Source organism: Coregonus lavaretus, assembly GCF_964263955.1.
Source record: "Coregonus lavaretus genome assembly, chromosome: 1".
Taxonomy (NCBI): domain Eukaryota; kingdom Metazoa; phylum Chordata; class Actinopteri; order Salmoniformes; family Salmonidae; genus Coregonus; species Coregonus lavaretus.
In genome coordinates, this window is record NC_139988.1 from 41422499 (window position 1) to 41442268 (window position 19770).

Consider the following 19770-nt stretch of genomic DNA (forward strand, 5'->3'; position numbering starts at 1 on the left):
ACCCCCACACCATAACACTTCCTCCTCCATGCTTTACGTTGGGACCCACACATGCAGAGATCATTCGTTCACCTACTCTGCGTCTCACAAAGACACGGCGGTTGGAACCAAAAATCTCACATTTGGACTCATCAGACCAAAGGACAGATTTCCACCGGTCCAATGTCCATTGCTCGTGTTTCTTGGCCGAAGCAAGTCTCTTCTTCTTATTGGTGTCCTTTAGTAGTGGTTTCTTTGCAGCAATTTGACCATGAAGGCCTGATTCACACAGTCTTCTCTGAACAGTTGATGTTGAGATGTGTCTGTTAGTTGAACTCTGTGAAACATTTATTTGGGCTGCAATTTCTGAGGCTGGTAACTCTAATGAACTTATCCTCTGCAGCAGAGGTATATCTGGGTATTCCATTCCTGTGGTGGTCCTCATGAGAGCCAGTTTCATCATAGCGCTTGATGGTTTTTGTGACTGCACTTGAAGAAACTTGAAAGTTATTGAAATGTTTCGTATTGACTGACCTTCATGTCTTAAAGTAATGATGGACTGTCGTTTCTCTTTGCTTATTTGAGCTGTTCTTTCCATAATGTGGACTTGGTCTTTTACCAAATAGGGCTATCTTCTGTATACCCCCCCTACCTTGTCATAACATAACTGATTGGCTCAAACGCATTAAGAAGGAAAGACATTCCACAAATTAACTTTTTATGAAGGCACACCTGTTAATTGAAATACATTCCAGGTGACTACCTCATGAAGCTTGTTGAGAGAATGCCAAGCGTGTGCAAAGCTGTCATCAAGGCAAAGGGTGGCTATTTGAAGAATCTAAAATATATTTTGATTTGTTTAACAGGTTTTTTGTTACTACATGATTCCATATGTGTTATGTCATATCTTTGATCTTCACTATTATTCTACAATGTAGAAGAAACCTTGAATGAGTAGGTGTTCTAAAACTTTTGACCGGTAGTGTATATATGCTACATGACCAAAAGTATGCCACACTTGTTGCTGACAGGTGTATAAAATCGAGCACACCGCCATGCAATCTCCATAGAGAAACGTTGGAAGTAGAATGGTCCATACTGAAGAGCTCAGTGACTTTCAACGTGGCACCGTCATAGGATGCCACCTTTCCAACAAGTCAGTTCGTCAAATTTCTGCCATGCTAGAGCTGCCACAGTCAACTGTAAGTGCTGTTATTGTGAAGTGGAAATGTCTAGGCGCAACAATGGCTCAGCCTCGGAGTGTTAGGCCACACAAGCTCACAGAACAAGACCGATGAGTGCTGAAGCGCGTAGCGCGTAAAAACCATCTGTCCTCGATTGCAACACTCACTACCAAGTTCCAAACTGCCTCTGGAAGCAACGTCAGCACAATAACTGTTTGTCCATGGCCGAGCATCCGCACACAAGCCTAAGATCACCATTCGCAATGCCAAGCGTCGGCTGGAGTGTTGTAAAACTTGCCGCCATTGGACTCTGGACCAGTGGAAATGCGTTCTCTGGATTGATGAATCATGCTTCACCATCTGGGGAGTCTGACGGACAAATCTGGGTTTGGCGGATGCCAGAAGAACTCTGCCTGCCCAAATGCATAGTGCCAACTGTAAAGTTTGGTGGAGGAGGAATAATGTTCTGGGGCTGTTTTTCATGGTTCAGGCTAGGCCCCTTAGTTCCATTGAAGTGAAATCTTAATGCTGCAGCATACAATTACATTCTATACGATTCTGTGCTTCCAACTTTGTGGCAACAGTTTGGGGAAGGCCTTTTCCTGTTTCTGCATGACAATGCCCCCGTGCACAAAGCGAGGTCCATACAGAAATGGTTTGTCGACTTGACTGGCCTGCACAGAGCCCTGACCTCAACCCCATCGAACACCTTTGGGATGAATTGGAACGCCAACTGCGAGCCAGGCCTAATCTCCCAAAATCAGTGCCCGACCTCTCTAATGCTCTTGTGGCTGAAAGGAAGCAAGTCCTCGCAGCAATGTTCTGACATCTAGTGGAAAGCCTTGCCAGACGAGTGGAGGCTGGTATAGCAGCAAAGGGGGGACCAACTCCATATTAATGCCCATGATTTTGGAATGAGATGTTCGACAAGCAGGTGTCCACATACTTTTGCCATATTTGTGACCTACAACCTGGATTCGGTCCTATGTAGCAACATTTAAAATTGTGTTTTTTACATTGGAAAAAAGTACAGACTCAGAGCAAGAAAATAGTATATCATACACTGGTCCTCTGTAGCTCAGCTGGTAGAGCACGGCGCTTGTAACGCCAAGGTAGTGGGTTCGATCCCCGGGACCACCCATACGTAAAAATGTATGCACGCATGACTGTAAGTCGCTTTGGATAAAAGCGTCTGCTAAATGGCATATTATTATTATTATTATTACTGCAGTTGAGGAACATTGAGAAAGTAATTATGTTGATAAACTTCTAACCCCACTTTTGAGAAAATGGCCCGTGAATGTATTGGAGAGCTCTTCTTTGTCTACACCCATTCAGCATCGTTCACACCCTCTTAAGCCTTAGCCCCACCCATCTCTTTAAGGATTCACAGTGTAGTAAACAAACAAAGCTTTCAAGACTAAAAGTGGTGAAAGTAGTAGCAAAAAGTAGTAGTAAAAATACACTTTATTTAGTCCTTTGCCTATATCCTAATCTGACTTTGGTGCAGGTCATGTTGTTCTTCACATTACCGTTTCTGGTAAACACACACTATATCAAATAAAATCTACGTTTATTTGTCACATGCACAGGATGTGTAAACAGTACAGTGAAATGGTTACTTGCATAGTGGAGTCTTTTGTTTAGACGTAGCTAGCTAGCTAAACAACCATAATCCCAACTCTAATGCCGCATTCAAAACAACTGGGAACTCCAACAACAAAAAAACTATGACTGGGAAAAAACTATTTTAACGGTCATCTAACTCGGAATTCCAACTCGGGAATTCGGGCCTCTTTCTATAGCTCCTACATAGATCATACACATAACATTAGCTAGCGAGGCAGCCAGCTAACATTAGCTAGCTAGCTAACAGTACGCTTCAACTTGCAATGAAAACGACTTTCTGACAAAATTAAAAACGTATAATATCTGAAAATGTAGCTAGACTCTTACCCGTATACATGGATGAACACTTCTCCCTCTGTCATGGATGCCATGGTTGCCCTTAGTTTGAAGATGTAATCCGGAGACAGGTGTTTTATACAACAGCCTTCTACCTGTGTTCTCTTTTTGCACGCTCTCCGCATTTGGCAATCATTTCTCTGCTTCCACCGGGAATTCCACTGATTTCAAAACTCGGTCAACTTCTTCCGTGACAATGTCACCGTTTCTTCCCCACCATTGTCATCAGAAGACTACAATGTCTGGTTCAATGAAAATGTTTTTACCTAAATCAGGGATTTCCTCATTGTCTGACTTAGTCAGAGAGTGTCAGCATGGCACGAGAAAGTAGTCCATCACAATGTTTTCCCAATGAGCTTTGTCTATAGCGCTATTAACTTCAGGGCAGCAATGTTGAGAGCAGTAGCAAAACTTTTTCAGTTCTTCATGATATCTTTAAAAAAAAGCAGAGGTAGACAGTATTATCCACACATACTGAGCAGCTCATGTTATAGACAAAAGCATGCTACATGGCAGACCAATCCAAACTCATCTCTCGGCATGTCCAGCCCATCCATTATCTCAGCCAATCATGGATAGCGGGAAGGTTCCTGTATTTTTCCGTGGCTAAACCAACTACGCTCATTATTTAACAGTTATATTTGTATTTACAGATGGCATACAAGTTTGTTATTAAGGCACATGAAAGTTCACATGTTCAAGAAGGCATTTCTGCAACAACAAAAATAAGTTCAAATGCCTCTCCTGTGAAGTAGTGACGTGTGACATACACCTAGTTTCCTAAAGGAAAACAAGAGTTTTTCTTAATTGTTTTACTATTTTCTACATTGTAGAATAATAGTGAAGACATCAAAACTATGAAATAACACATATGGAATCATGTAGTAACCAAAAAAGTGTTAAACAAATCAAAATATATTTTATATTTGAGATTCTTCAAAGTAGCCACCCTTTGCCTTGATGACAGCTTTGCACACTCTTGGCATTCTCTCAACCAGCTTCATGAGGCAGTCACCTGGAATGCATTTCAATTAACAGGTGTGCCTTGTTAAAAGTTAATTTGTGGAATTTCTTTCCTTCTTAATGCGTTTGAGCCAATCAGTTGTGTTATGACAAGGTAGGAGTGGTATACAGAAGATAGACCTATTTGGTAAAAGACCCAGTCCATATTATGGCAAGAACAGCTCAAATAAGTAAAGAGAAATTACATTCCATCATTACTTTAAGACATGAAGGTCAGTCAATCTGGAACGTGTCAAGAACATTGAACGTTTCTTCAGGTGCAGTCGCAAAAACCATCAAGCGCTATGATGAAACTGGCTCTCATGAGGACCGCCACTGGAAAGGAAGACCCAGCGTTACCTCTGCTGCAGAGGATAAGTTCATTAGAGTTAACTGCACCTCAGATTGCAGCCCAAATAAATGCTTCACAGACTTCAAGTAACAGACACATCTCAACATCAACTGTTCAGAGGAGACTGCATGAATCAGGCCTTCATGGTCGATTTGCTGCAAATAAACCACTACTAAAGGACACCAATAAGAAGAAGAGACTTGCTTGGGCCAAGAAACACGAGCAATGGACATTGGACCGGTGGAAATCTGTCATTTGGTCTGATGAGTCCAAATTTGAAATGTTTGGTTCCAACCGCCGTGTCTTTGTGAGAAGCAGAGTAGGTGAACGAATGATCTCTGCATGTGTGGTTCCCACCGTGAAGCATGGAGGAGGAGGTGTGTGGGTGCTTTGCTGGTGACACTGTCTGTGATTTATTTAGAATTCAAGGCACATTTAACCAGCATGGCTACTACAGCATTCTGCAGCGATACACCATCCCATCTGGTTTGCGCTTAGTGGGACTATCATTTGTTTTTAAACAGGACAATGACCCAAAACACACCTCCAGGCTGTGTAAGGGCTATTTGACCAAGAAGGAGAGTGATGGAGTGCTGCATCAGATGACCTGGCCTCCACAATCACCCAACCTCAACCCAATTGAGATAGTTTGGGATGAGGTGGACCGCAGAGTAAGGAAAAGCAGCCAACAAGTGCTCAGCATATGTGGGAACTCCTTCAAGACTGTTGGAAAAGCATTCCAGGTGACTACCTCATGAAGCTGTTTGAAAGAATGCCAAGAATGTGCAAAGCTGTCATCAAGGCAAAGGGTGGCTACTTTGTAGAATCTAAAATATATATTTTTTAGGTTACTACATGATTCCATATGTGTTATTTCATAGTTTTGATGTCTTCGTTATTATTCTGCAATGTAGAAAATAGTAAAAATAAAGAAAAACCTTTGAATGAGTAGGTGTGTCCAAACTTTTGACTGGTACTGTATATATATATATATATATATATATATATATATATATAATTTTATTTTATTTTAATTTTAATGAACAGATCAAACCTGAGGGGGCACGTGCCCCTGTGCCCCCTATGGGCATGACGCCTCTGACCACACCACTGAAGTCAGACACTTGCAGGATCAACTGTTGAAGCAGGTGTTGGCACTGGGGCTTTGCATCCTGAATGGGCCTCATTGATTGCTTTCCAACACCCTAAGCTGGTATCCCAGACTGCTGTCTGTGTGACTGGCCCTTCAAGCATGGTGGATGTTGTTGGCTTGTGGACATGTAGCCTTTTAGAATATTGCTTGTGGACATGTTGCAATTTAACACATTTTAGGCCATGCCACAATCAAGATTCCTGTGGCAAACTGGGCCACATAAATACAGTGCATTTGCTTTCAATTGAATCATCTAACTTGCCTCAGAGTTCTATGACAATGTAAGGGTCACTGTTCTCTTCTGTCTTTTGTCTTTCCCCAGTGCTGGGGTAGGAAGGACTGGGACGTTTATCGTCATAGACGCCATGATTGACATGATGCATGTAGAGCAGAGGCTGGATGTCTTTGGGTTTGTGACCAGAATACGGGAGCAGCGCTCTCAACTCGTCCAGACCGATGTAAATGTTTCCTGACATTTAAATGTGTTCCTGCTGCACAAACAAGCAAAGATTCCTCTTTCACCCAATCTCTTGCTCTGTCTGTATTTCAGATGCAGTACTCATTCATCTACCAGGCTCTGTTGGAGTATTATCTGTATGGTGACACAGAGCTGGATGTGTCCTCTCTGGAAGGCCACCTGCAGAAGCTCCACAATACCAGAGCACCCCTCGACAGGCTGGACCTAGAAGAAGAGTTCAGGGTAAGGGCCAGTCACACACTTACTGTATATATCCTTTCCTAAATTGTCTCACATTTATAGTCACATTCAAATGAGGGTAGCCATCTCTCTTAAGTAGTCCTAATTTCACCCCATTTTCTCTTCTCAGAAACTGACCAATGTACGCATAATGAAGGAGAACATGAGGACTGGAAATCTTCCTGCCAACATGAAGAAGAACCGTGTGCTTCAGATCATTCCATGTAAGGAGTACTCTGACACTCTTAACTGTTCCATAATACATCACAACCCTACCACCATCAAACTCTTAGTGCTGTATTGATGCTTGATATAAATTCATTTTAGGCCTAAGAACTTTGCCAAGTTACCCCTATGAAGTAGTATTACTTTTGGAATTAATATACTGTAGGTAAATGACACAAACGACACAAGTAGTTGAACTATTGATGGAAATAAATGAAGTTGTTATGGTTTTTGCTTTACCACAGATGACTTCAACCGGGTTATATTATCAATGAAAAGGGGCCAAGAGTTCACGGACTACATCAATGCATCATTTATTGATGTAAGTATTTAGTAAGCACATTTAACTTTCTCCAGAGCTGTTTATGTCTTTACGTATATGATGCCCTGAACAGTATGTGTGTTATTTTCCAGGGCTACAGACAGAAGAACTACTTCATCGCTACCCAGGGTCCCCTGTCCCACACGGTGGAGGACTTCTGGAGGATGGTGTGGGAGTACAGGTGTCACTCTATCGTCATGCTCACTGAACTCAAGGAGAGGGAACAGGTACGGACCCCACTGTGGCAAGAGCTAACTACAACTTAATCAGTAAATAACAGCTGTTTGTTACTTCAGCAATGGTCATCAAAATTGTTAAAAGGTTTAAAATACAATTCTGATGAATGCTACTGTTGGATAATGGATGAAGTTACTCTGAACTTTTTGCATTTTTAAAATCCATCTTATATTGACGGAATTATAGAACATAAAACATTGCACTGGCACGGACAAGTAATGAATGGAGTTCAGGCATTTCGGTATTTCGGTATTTCGGAATTCAGGAATTCAATTCATTATAAATTGTTACCTTTTTTCTTCTTCTAATATATACATTTTCTTAGTATATCAGGTTATTTTTTTTAAACTTTGTGATAAAATTAAGAAAATCATATGTGCCTCTTTTGCATATACAGTGGGGAAAAAAAGGATTTAGTCAGCCACCAATTGTGCAAGTTCTCCCACTTAAAAGATGAGAGAGGCCTGTAATTTTCATCATAGGTACACGTCAACTATGACAGACAAATTGAGAATTTTTTTTCCAGAAAATCACATTGTAGGATTTTTAATGAATTTATTTGCAAATTATGGTGGAAAATAAGTATTTGGTAACTTCTTCTTTAAGAGGCTCCTCTGTCCTCCACTCGTTACCTGTATTAATGGCACCTGTTTGAACGTGTTATCAGTATAAAAGACACCTGTCCACAACCTCAAACTGTCACACTCCAAACTCCACTATGGCCAAGACCAAAGAGCTGTCAAAGGACACCAGAAACAAAATTGTAGACCTGCACCAGGCTGGGAAGACTGAATCTGCAATAGGTAAGCAGCTTGGTTTGAAGAAATCAACTGTGGGAGCAATTATTAGGAAATGGAAGACATACAAGGACACTGACAATCTCCCTCGATCTGGGACTCCATGCAAGATCTCACCCCGTGGGGTCAAAATGATCACAAGAACGGTGAGCAAAAATCCCAGAACCACACGGGGGGACCTAGTGAATGACCTGCAGAGAGCTGGGACCAAAGTAACAAAGCCTACCATCAGTAACACACTACGCCGCCAGGGACTCAAATCCTGCAGTGCCAGACGTGTCCCCCTGCTTAAGCCAGTACATGTCCAGGCCCGTCTGAAGTTTGCTAGAGTGCATTTGGATGATCCAGAAGAGGATTGGGAGAATGTCATATGGTCAGATGAAACCAAAATAGAACTTTTTGGTAAAAACTCAACTCGTCGTGTTTGGAGGACAAAGAATGCTGAGTTGCATCCAAAGAACACCATACCTACTGTGAAGCATGGGGGTGGAAACATCATGCTTTGGGGCTGTTTTTCTGCAAAAGGACCAGGACGACTTATCCGTGTAAAGGAAAGAATGAATGGGGCCATGTATCGTGAGATTTTGAGTGAAAACCTCCTTCCATCAGCAAGGGCATTGAAGATGAAACGTGGCTGGGTCTTTCAGCATGACAATGATCCCAAACACACCGCCCGGGCAACAAAGGAGTGGCTTCGTAAGAAGCATTTCAAGGTCCTGGAGTGGCCTAGCCAGTCTCCAGATCTCAACCCCATAGAAAATCTTTGGAGGGAGTTGAAAGTCCGTGTTGCCCAGCGACAGCCCCAAAACATCACTGCTGTAGAGGAGATCTGCATGGAGGAATGGGCCAAAATACCAGCAACAGTGTGTGAAAACCTTGTGAAGACTTACAGAAAACGTTTGACTTGTGTCATTGCCAACAAAGGGTATATAACAAAGTATTGAGAAACTTTTGTTATTGACCAAATACTTATTTTCCACCATAATTTGCAAATAAATTCATAAAAAATCCTACAATGTGATTTTCTGGATTTTTTTTCTCTCATTTTGTCTGTCATAGTTGACGTGTACCTATGATGAAAGTTACAGGCCTCTCGCATCTTTTTAAGTGGGAGAACTTGCACAATTGGTGGCTGACTAAATACTTTTTTTCCCCTAGTGTATTTAATCAAATATTTGTCTCTGTAAAATTATCATATTTCTCCACTTACCATTTGTCTGTCTCTCAGTCTGTCTACCCCCTTTCCCCCCTCTCTCCCTCTCGCTCACTTTACCTTTCTCTCACTTACGCTTTCCTGGAATTCTACTGTTCATAGAGTTTCGGAAATCTGTATTATAATTCATACCTTCTGCAGTTCAGACATTATTTAGTTTCTCCTCTTCAGGGAACATTCCTCTAGCTGCATCAGAGTGGAAACGGCTAAAAAGATCAAACTGGTCAGAAATTAAGGTTTTCACATTTCCAATGAAGCTCTGGGGTCTCTTAGAAGCAATTCAGAAAATTGTTTTTGAGCCATGAATGTCTCCCTAAGAGGCACTTTTTAAATAATTACTTGTTACAGAAATATTTTATTATATTTGAGATATATTTCTCAGAAACACCAAGGACCTGTGGCAAAATACATTATCAAGCATGTAAGAGTCTATGTCTGCGCCTGCATGGAAGTCTAATTAGCATAATACAAAAATGTTTAAGCTAGACATTTGTGTTTCGCATGGGCTGCGTCTCAATTCACCGCATCCGCCGATGTCGGCCTTCCGCATCTGCGATGGAAGGTGGCAGAGCTACCGCTGTGTTTGTCAGACCAAGAGAAATCCTGAAAATCAGTCTTCTCACAAAAACTTCTGCAGAGTCCGAACGGTTTGAGCTACATAATATGACCCCACCAACAAAAGCTGAGCCTCTCACAAATACGTACATGTTTGTTGTTTTGCTCTACGACGCCCACAAGCTTTACAAGACTCGTCTGAAGGTAATCCAGTACCAGGCCAAAATATGGAAGTGAATAGGGCAATTCGATGTTAAAGGTATACGGGTCATTCCACAGTGAAAAAACAACAACAACAAATTGTTCAGATATAGGAAAGACACTTCAAAACATACTTCCTTTGAGGTGTTTTTTGACTATTTGTTTTGCCATGTATGAATGTATTATTCAATAATAGCAGTAAGGCCAAATTCAATTTTGTATAAAATTATCTATTGTCTATCTATTTATCTATACCTACAGGTATCCTATAATTCAAAATCAAATAGCTAAATGATCCACGGTATGACCATCTTAAAACAATTCCATATGTTAGCTTAGCTCTCCAAAGGTTTAGACTCTAGGGGGTTTTAATGAGAGGCAATGCTGTTGGCTAGGACACAAAACGTTTGTTTTTTTATTTTATTTTTTATTTCGATTTATCAGCACCCCGGATTGACTATCCAAATAAAGTGTTACGAACTGTCCTTCAATGCACATTTTGCCACATGCAAAATGGTTAAATCAATCCCATGACAACATTGTTTACTCCAGTAGTTGTATTCATAGCATTATAAAGTAAACATACCATTGAACTTCTAATGTTTTTTATTTACAGTACAGTATTGATTGGTTGATTCAAGGATAGTTATTGACTCAATGTTGTCATATTGTTGTTATATTTTCAACCACATACCATCAGAAAAGCTGCCACTCCACAAAATAAAAAGTTTGTCACAGTCTTTCAAACAAGTGATTGGCTTTTTCTCTTCACACAAGGACAGGGAAGATTGTGCCCAATAGCAGTTCTGGCTGACTGTACTAAACTGTCTTATCTGCATTCGACAACCGCTTTAATCAGATGGCCATTACACATGCATCTGGGACTTCCATCCACCTTATTACGGAGTTGTGCAGACCTGTATCGAACAGCCCTTTCCCCGAGCCATGATCATATACAGTGGGGAGAACAAGTATTTGATACACTGCCGATTTTGCAGGTTTTCCTACTTACAAAGCATGTAGAGGTCTGTAATTTTTTATCATAGGTACACTTCAACTGTGAGAGACAGAATCTAAAACAAAAATCCAGAAAATCACATTGTATGATTTTTTAAGTAATTAATTTGCATTTTATTGCATGACATAAGTATTTGATACATCAGAAAAGCAGAACTTAATATTTGGTACAGAAACCTTTGTTTGCAATTACAGAGATCATACTTTTCATGTAGGTCTTGACCAGGTTTGCACACACTGCAGCAGGGATTTTGTCCCACTCCTCCATACAGACCTTCTCCAGATCCTTCAGGTTGCGGGGCTGTCGCTGGGCAATACGGACTTTCAGCTCCCTCCAAAGATTTCCTATTGGGTTCAGGTCTGGAGACTGGCTAGGCCACTCCAGGACCTTGAGATGCTTCTTACGGAGCCACTCCTTAGTTGCCCTGGCTGTGTGTTTCGGGTCGTTGTCATGCTGGAAGATCCAGCCACGACCCATCTTCAATTCTCTTACTGAGGGAAGGAAGTTGTTGGCCAAGATCTCGCGATACATGGCCCTATCCATCCTCCCCTCAATACGGTGCAGTCGTCCTGTCCCCTTTGCAGAAAAGCATCCCCAAAGAATGATGTTTCCATCTCCATGCTTCATGGTTGGGATGGTGTTCTTGGGGTTGTACTCATCATTCTTCTTCCTCCAAACACGGCGAGTGGAGTTTAGACCAAAAAGCTCTATTTTTGTCTCATCAGACCACATGACCTTCTCCCATTCCTCCTCTGGATCATCCAGATGGTAATTGGCAAACTTCAGACGGGCCTGGACATGCACTGGCTTGAGCAGGGGGACCTTGCGTGCGCTGCAGGATTTTAATCCATGACGGCGTAGTGTACTGGGTGTATTTGCAGACATTATATAAAGGGGTGGAGCAGGGCTGCAACCACCAAAGACCTCTGTTTAGGCCTAACGCAGCGCTAACTTGCGCTGTCTAGACTGCCTCATTAATGAATACATACTGTTGTTGTCACATTCTTTTGCATAATTTAATAAGTGTGTAGAGAAGGATACCCACGCGATTTAAAAACAAAATGCTTGGCTCTAGATTATACCTATCTATGCATACTTTACACCAGGGGTCTCCAACATGTCGATCGCTAGCTACAGTGGCTTGCGAAAGTATTCACCCCCCTTGGCATTTTTCCTATTTTGTTGCCTTACAACCTGGAATTAAAATGGATTTTTTTGGGGGATTTGTATCATTTGATTTACACAACATGCCCACCACTTTGAAGATGCAACATATTTTTGGGGGTGAAACAAACAAGAAATAAGACAAGACAACAGAACTTGAGTGTGAACAAAGTCAATACTTTGTAGAGCTACCTTTTGCAGCAATTACAGCTGCAAGTCTCTTGGGGTATGTCTCTATAAGTTTGACACATCTAGCCACTGGGATTTTTCCCGTGTAGCTCAGTTGGTAGAGCATGGCGCTTGCAACGCCAGGGTTGTGGGTTCGATTCCCACGGGGGGCTAGTATGAAAATGTATGCACTCACTAACTGTAAGTCGCTCAATGGAGCGTCTGCTAAATGACTAAAAAATAAAATACAATTTGCCCATTCTTCAAGGCAAAACTGCTCCAGCTCCTTCAAGTTGGATGGGTTCCGCTGGTGTACAGCAGTCTTTAAGTCATACCACAGATTCTCAATTGGATTGAGGTCTGGGCTTTGACTAGGCCATTCCAAGACATTTAAATGTTTCCCCTTAAACAACTTGAGTGTTGCTTTAGCAGTATGCTTAGGGTCATTGTCCTGCTGGAAGGTGAACCTCCGTCCCAGTCTCAAATCTCTGGATTTGAGTTTTCCCTCAAGAATTTCCATGTATTTAGCACCATCCATCATTCCTTCAATTCTGACCAGTTTCCCAGTCCCTGCCGATGAAAAACATCCTCACAGCATGATGCTGCCACCACCATGCTTCACTGTGGGGATGGTGTTCCCGGGGTGATGAGAGGTGTTGGGTTTGCACCAGACATAGCGTTTTTTTTTTTCATTTCTAGTCTCATCTGACCAGAGTACCTTCTTCCATATGTTTGGGGAGTCTCCCACTTGGCTTTTGGCGAACACCAAACGTGTTTGCTTATTTTTTTCTTTAAGCAATGGCTTTTTTCTGGCCACTCTTCCATAAAGCACAGCTCTGTGGAGTGTATGGCTTAAAGTGGTCCTATGGACAGATACTCCAATCTCCGCTGTGGAGCTTTGCAGCTCCTTCAGGGTTATCTTTGGTCTCTTTGTTGCCTCTCTGATTAATGCCCTCCTTCCCTGGTCTGTGAGTTTTGGTGGGCGGCCCTCTCTTGGCAGGTTTGTTGTGGTGCCATATTCTTTTCATTTTTTAATAATGGATTTAATGGTGGGATGTTAAAAGTTTCTGATGTTTTTTTATAACCCAACCATGACCTGTACTTCTCCACAACTTTGTCCCTGACCTGTTTGGAGAGCTCCTTGGTCTTCATGGTGCCACCTGCTTGGTGGTGTCCCTTGCTTAGTGGTGTTGCAGACTATGGGGCCTTTCAGAACAGGTGTAAATATACTGAGATCATGTGACAGATCATGTGACAAATAAAGTCCACATGTGTGCAATCTAACTAATTATGTGACTTCTGAAGGTAATTGGTTGCACCATATCTTATTTAGGGGCTTCATAGCAAAGGGGGTGAATACATATGCACGCACCACTTTTCCATTATTAATTTTTTTGATTTGGATTTTTTTTTTCATTTCACTTCACCAATTTTGACTATTTTGTGTATGTCCATTGCATGAAATCCAAATAAAAATCCATTTAAATTATAGGTTGTAATGCAACAAAATAGGAAAAACACCAAGGGGGATGAATACTTTTGCAAGGCACTTTACCTGTAGCTCGCAGCCCACCTATGAGTAGCTCGCACAAAACAATTCTGAAAGTACATGCATTTTTCACGTTTCACCTTAAAGTATCAGACACTCCCAGCTACTATTTAATCAACCCAACTTTGACATTATCTCACCCCTGGTTAGCCACTATTGGCTTAAAAAGCCAATTCTAACTCAATATCTGCTAATTAATTTCCAGCAATATTGCCCCTGTCTGTCTGTGTGGTGCACATTGTTATTTATCACTCCGTGTGTAGCATGTTGATGTGATAACCATCTTGTGGGTTGACAGAAATACTTTCCCCAAAACCTTCTCAATTAAATGTTAACTGCAAAGCAGGCTTACCTGATAGAAGTATACCATGAGTAAGTATCTGTCACGGTCGTCTATGTCGTCTAAGTATGACCAAGGCGCAGCGTGTCCAAGAAACATGACTTTATTAATTAAACGTTATAGAACTACAAAACAAAAGACGACTCAATGAAGTCCACGGTACACTGACCGAAACGGAACAAAAACCCACAATTCCCACAGGAAAACATTCAGATTAAATATGGCTCCCAATCAGAGATAACGAGCCGACAGCTGACACTCGTTACCTCCGATTGGGAGTCATAGACCAAACCTAGAAATGAAGCCAACAGAAAGGCAAACCTAGAAATACACCCAAACCCAACATAACAAAATACACCCTGGCTCAAATACAAAAGTCCCGGAGCCAGAGTGTCACAGTACCCCCCCCTAAAGGTGCGAACTCCGGGCGCACCAGCATACAGTCTAGGGGAGGGTCTGGGTGGGCGTCTGTCCACGGTGGCGGTTCTGGCCCTGGTCGTGGTCCCCACCCCACCTTAGTCACTATCTGCCTCCGTAGCCTCCTCCACCTGACCACCCCCCAACTAAACCCCACTGGATTAAGGGGCGGCACCGGACTAAAGGGCAGCACCGGACTAAGGGGCAGCACCAGGATAAGGGGCAGCACCGGGCTAAGGGACAGCACCGGACTCAATGGCGGATCCTGGCTGGCTGGCTCTGGCGGATCCTGGCTGGACGGCTCATGGCTGGCTGAAGGATCTGGCTGCTCATGGCTGGCTGACGGATCTGGCTGCTCATGGCTGGCTGACGGATCTGGCTGCTCATGGCTGGCCGACGGATCTGGCTGCTCATGGCTGGCCGACGGATCTGGCTGCTCATGGCCGGCTGACGGATCTGGCTGCTCATGGCTGGCGGAAGACTCTGGCTGATCCTGTCTGGCGGAAGGCTCTGGCTGATCCTGTCTGGCGGAAGGCTCTAGCGGCTCCGGTCTGGCGGACGGCTCTGAAGGCTCATGGCAGACGGGCGGCTTTGCAGGCTCAGTCCAGACGGCCAGTTCAAGCGCCTTTGGGCAGACGGGCAGTTCAGGCCCCGTTGGGCAGACGGCAGACTCTGGCCGTCTGAGGCGCACCGTAGGCCTGGTGCGTGGTGCCGGAACTGGAGGTACCGGGCTGAGGACACGCATCTCAGAGCTAGTGCGGGGAGAAGCAACAGGGCATGCTGGACCCTGGGAACGCACATAAAGCCTAGTGCGGGGAGAAGGAACAGGGCATGCTGGACCCTGGGGACGCACATAAGGCCTAGTGCGGAGAGCAGCAACAGGACGCACAGGACTCGGGGAACACACAGGAGGCTTGGTGCGTGGTGTAGGCACTGGTGGTACTGGGCTGGAGCGGGGAGGTGGCGCCGGAAATACCGGACCGTGCAGGCTTACTGGCCCCCTTGAGCACTGAGCCTGCCCAACCTTACCCGGGTTGATGCTCCCCGTCGCCCGACCAGTACGGGGAGGTGGAATAACCCGCACCGGCCTATGTGGGCGAACCGGGAACACCATGCGTAAGGCTGGTGCCATGTACGCCGGCCCGAGAAGACGCACTGGTAGCCGGATGCGTTGGGCCGGCTTCATGACATCTGGCTCAACGCTCACTCTAACCCGGCCGATACGTGGAGCTGGAATGTACCGAACCGGGCTATGCCTGCGTACAGGAGACACCATGCGCTCTACTGCGTAACACGGTGTCTGCCCGTACTCTCGCTCTCCACGGTAAGTCCAGGGAGTAGGCGCAGGTCTCCTACCTGACTTCGCCACACTCCCTTTAAGCCCCCCCCCAAGAAATTTTTGGGTGGTACCCACGGGCTTCCAGCCTTGACTCCGTGCTGCCTCCTCATACCGCCTCCTCTCGGCTTTAGCTGCCTCCAGCTCTTCACGAGGGCGGCGATATTCTCCCGGTTGTGCCCAAGGACCCTCTCCAGCCAGTATCTCCCCCCATGTCCATGAATCCTTAGGAGCAGGGTCCTGTTGCCGCTTGACACGCTGCTTGGTCCTATTATGGTGGGTTTTTCTGTCACGGTCGTCTATGTCGTCTAAGTATGACCAAGGCGCAGCGTGTCCAAGAAACATGACTTTATTAATTAAACGTTATAGAACTACAAAACAAAAGACGACTCAATGAAGTCCACGGTACACTGACCGAAACGGAACAAAAACCCACAATTCCCACAGGAAAACATTCAGATTAAATATGGCTCCCAATCAGAGATAACGAGCCGACAGCTGACACTCGTTACCTCCGATTGGGAGTCATAGACCAAACCTAGAAATGAAGCCAACAGAAAGGCAAACCTAGAAATACACCCAAACCCAACATAACAAAATACACCCTGGCTCAAATACAAAAGTCCCGGAGCCAGAGTGTCACAGTATCTATTTTGTATCTATTATTTGTTATTTGCAAACTTTGCCATGAAATGAGCAGCAGCAGTACAGAACCATCGCTAGACCGGCACATTAGACGGCACATTCCTCACTACTAGATGCACAATTAAAAGGCCAGATTCACAATTAAAGGGGAATTACACTCAAAAATTGTAATATGATGTGATTTACGAATTGCCATGGACTCAGAACATCCAATTTGTTTGTTTCTCTATGAACAATTGTAATAAAATTAATTAAATAACTGAGACATAATTTGGGAAAATACAGTTGAAGTCGGAAGTTTACATACACTTAGGTTGGAGTCATTAAAACTTGTTTTTCAACCACTCCACAAATTTCTTGTTAACAAACTATAGTTTTGGCAAGTCGGTTAGGACATCTACTTTCTGCATGACACAAGTAATTTTTTCAACAATTGTTTACAGACAGGTTATTTCACTTATAATTCACTGTATCACAATTCCAGTGGGTCAGAAGTTTACATACACTAAATTGACTGTGCCTTTAAACAGGTTGGAAAATTCCAGAAAATGATGTCATGGCTTTAGAAGCTTCTGATAGGCTAATTGACAATATTTGAGTCAATTGGAGGTGTACCTGTGGATGTATTTCAAGGCCTAACTTCAAACTCAGTGCCTCTTTGCTTGACATCATGGGAAAATCAAAAGAAATCAGCCAAGACCTCAGAAAAACAATTGTAGACCTCCACAAGTCTGGTTCATCCTTGGGAGCAATTTCCAAACGCCTGAAGGTACCACGTTCACCTCTACAAACAATAGTACGCAAGTATAAACACCATGGGACCATGCAGCCATCATACCGCTCAGGAAGGAGACGCGTTCTGTCTCCTAGAGATGAACATACTTTTGTGTGAGAAGTGCAAATCAATTCCAGAACAACTGCAAATGACCTTGTGAAGATGCTGGAAGAAACAGGTACAAAAGTATCTATATCCACAGTAAAACAAGTCCTATATCGACATAACCTGAAAGGCCACTCAGCAAGGAAGAAGCCACTGCTCCAAATCCACCATAAAAAAGCCAGACTACGGTTTGCAACTGCACATGGGGACAAAGATCTTACTTTTTGGAGAAATGTCCTCTGGTCTGATGAAACAAAAATAGAACTGTTTGGCCATAATGACCGTCATTATGTGTGGAGGAAAAAGGGGGATGCTTGCAAGCTGAAGAACACCATCCCAACCGTGAAGCACAGGGGTGGCAGCATCATGCTGTGGGAGTGCTTTGCTGCAGGAGGGACTTGTGCACTTCACAAAATAGATGGCATCATGAGGAAGGAAAATTATGTGGATTGGGAAAATGGCTTAAGGACAACAAAGTCAAGGTATTGGAGTGGCCATCACAAAGCACTGACCTCAAACCTACATAGAATTTGTGGGCAGAACTGAAAAGTGTGTGCGAGCAAGGAGGCCTACAAACCTGACACAGTTACACCAGCTCTGTCAGGAGGAATGGGCCAAAATTCACCCAACTTATTGTGGGAAGCTTGTGGAAGGCTACCCGAAACGTTTGACCCAAGTTAAACAATTTAAAGGTGATGCTGCCAAATGCTAATTGAGTGTGTGTAAACTTCTGACCCACTGGGAATGTGATGAAATAAATAAAAAGCTGAAATAGATCATTCTCTCTACTATTATTCTGACATTTCACATTCTTAAAATAAAGTGGTGATCCTAACGGACCTAAGACAGGGAATTTGTACTAGGATTAAATGTCAGGAATTGTGAAAAACTAAGTTGAAATGTATTTGGCTAAGGTGTATGTAAACGTCTGATTTTTATAGGGCCCCCCTTATAGTTGTTTATTAACCATTGTTTTACCAGGTATATTTACAGAAAATATAGTGCACTACTTTTTCTTGTACACTAAGGACCTGGGGAAGAGTTGCAGGTGAGAGGAGAAGAGAATAATGTGCCTATTTGAAAGCTAGAAAAAGATGAGTAGTTTTAAAAGTAGCTAGAAGAGGTTGGAGACCCCTGCTTTACATTGTTTGAGAGATCAGTATCACTATAATCAGAATGTTTATTCGGAAATTGCTTAAATTTCAGCGCGTCTAATTAAAAAAAAAGTCAACTGTATAAAATGTTTACTTTTTTCATTTGCACAAAAAATCAACACCCAATAGATGCACTGGAAAACCATTGAGCCCATTTCAGCCGTTACCAGAGTGTGTTTAACAGGTCATTACAAATGTTTCCGAGGTCGTAACGTTAATGGAAAATAACTAATGGCACAAGCAAGAGTGGGAAAGAGTCACCAGTGTAAAATTAAAGCAATCAATCCAGTCGATTTTGCACCCCTCAAACACAGGAAATAGAGATCCTCAGGTGGGCGTGGCATGCACGTTGCTAGTTAGCTGCCTCTAATAGTGATAGACAAAATATTTATTTATCTTAGAATTTTTTTTTTTTGGGGGGGGGGGTTAAATGTTCTATAGTCTTGATCTTCTACAGAAATGTCCATGTAGAATTGCCTTACATCAGGGGTGTCAAATTCATTTTTCCCCGAGGGCCCGTATTTGGACTTCACAGTAGTCCGGAGGGCCGCTCAAACATTTGTTATATTTCCTTGTCGTCAAAATTAGCAAAGACATTTCTATCCATCGTTTTTCTGTATTTTCAATGCGCCCTGACTGTCTAGCTTTCAATTAGTGGATTTTTAACAAGCTAGACAGAGAGACCATATAAGTCTAGGTCCATTATCATTATATTTTCTTTTAAACCATGATAATTACTACACAGTTTCGATTTGTTATTAGTCATTTCAACGTAGATTTAGGTTGTTTTTCCCACCTGTGGGCTATATGTTTGACACCCCTGCCTGACATTAATCTGTCCCCAGGACAAATGTTTCCAGTACTGGCCAGCAGAGGGCACTGTGACGTTTGGAGACTACACTTTGGAGCTGAAAGGGGATGCCCTATGTGACACTTTCACTCTGAAGGACATTGTGCTCACATATGGACCAGTGAGTTTCCTTCACATAAACAAGCATTTACGCGAGCTACCCGATATGGATGTATTTTAAATATATTATTTGTGATGTAAATTATTTTTGTCCTTTAGGATCACTGGGTTTGGTCCTCTAATCAATGGTATTCTGTTATCTAAATGTGTGTCTTATCTTGAAGTGAATTGTGTCAGGTTCATGTTAGGTTTATTTTTCGTTACCAGGTATACTAATGTATGTAATGATGAATCACATATGTTTCCC

The 19770-nt window shown here is 43.0% G+C and overlaps 1 pseudogene across 1 annotated transcript in view; it reads left to right on the forward strand.

Moving 5' to 3' along the window:
- Positions 1–19770, forward strand: part of LOC311132280 (receptor-type tyrosine-protein phosphatase epsilon-like) — a 68051-nt pseudogene that overhangs the window by 39921 nt on the left and 8360 nt on the right. Inside the window, exons 12-17 of the transcript in view lie at positions 5958–6093; positions 6186–6335; positions 6463–6556; positions 6803–6879; positions 6972–7106; positions 19399–19524. The product of the transcript in view is annotated as a receptor-type tyrosine-protein phosphatase epsilon-like (transcript). The remainder of the gene's footprint in view (positions 1–5957; positions 6094–6185; positions 6336–6462; positions 6557–6802; positions 6880–6971; positions 7107–19398; positions 19525–19770) is intronic.